The sequence below is a fragment of the Lactuca serriola genome, chromosome 4, assembly GCF_051521515.1.
Source record: "Lactuca serriola cultivar US96UC23 chromosome 4, Lser_US96UC23_V15, whole genome shotgun sequence".
NCBI lineage: Eukaryota > Viridiplantae > Streptophyta > Magnoliopsida > Asterales > Asteraceae > Lactuca > Lactuca serriola.
The window spans coordinates 43713024-43713747 of record NC_136411.1 but is presented as its reverse complement, the minus strand read 5'-3'; the positions used below and the strand labels follow the sequence as shown (position 1 = coordinate 43713747).

General features: G+C 44.2%; 1 non-coding gene across 1 annotated transcript; it reads left to right on the top strand.

Moving 5' to 3' along the window:
* Positions 1–336: 336 nt before the first annotated feature.
* LOC145103561 (small nucleolar RNA R71) lies at positions 337–443 on the top strand. Its single transcript, XR_013706645.1, has one exon. It is a non-coding gene; the product is annotated as a small nucleolar RNA R71 (small nucleolar RNA).
* The last annotated feature ends 281 nt before the right edge of the window (positions 444–724 follow it).

Sequence of the window (724 nt, the reverse complement as noted above, 5' to 3'; positions counted from 1 at the left end):
TCATCCAAGTCACACTCTTTAGTTAAATGAGGTCCCCTACAATTTTCACAACCCACCCGGATAGCATGGATTGTTTGATCCATCTTCGTCATTCTTCTATCTAAACTGTCTAGTTTAGCCATCATCGCCGCCATGCCATCGTTGACCGTGTTCACTAACCCTCTACTTACTTCATTTCATGGGTTATGGTATTCTCTAGAATGCTTAGAGAAATCTTCGATTAATTCCTTGATCACTGGGGGTGCCTTCTTTGTGAGCGGGCCTTGCGAGTCAAGTAACTGCCTTGTTGTGACATTGACTCCATCATAGAAGATGGAGACTTCTTGTTGGCTATTAAGGTCATGGTGTGGGCAATTCCTTAGCAGACTCTTGTACCTCTCCCAAGCTTCATATAGTGACTCTCCAGCTTGTTGCTCAAAGTTAGCAATGGCCTTCTTCAATTTGGCTATTTTAGAAGGTGGGCAAAAGTGGTCAATAAATTCTTCTTTCATCTTAGCCCATGTGGTGACCGACCTGGGGGGAAGTGACTTGAGCCAATCCTTTGCAGCACCCTTGAATGTGACTGGAAGCATACGAAGTAGCTGGGTCTCGCGTGGCACATTTGGAACATTAAAGTAGTCAGCCACATCATTGACTTCATCCAAGTGCTTGTAAGCATCTTCGTGGTCTTTTCCATAGAAAGGAATCTCCTTTAGTTAAGCAAGTATATGGCCCTTTAGCTCGA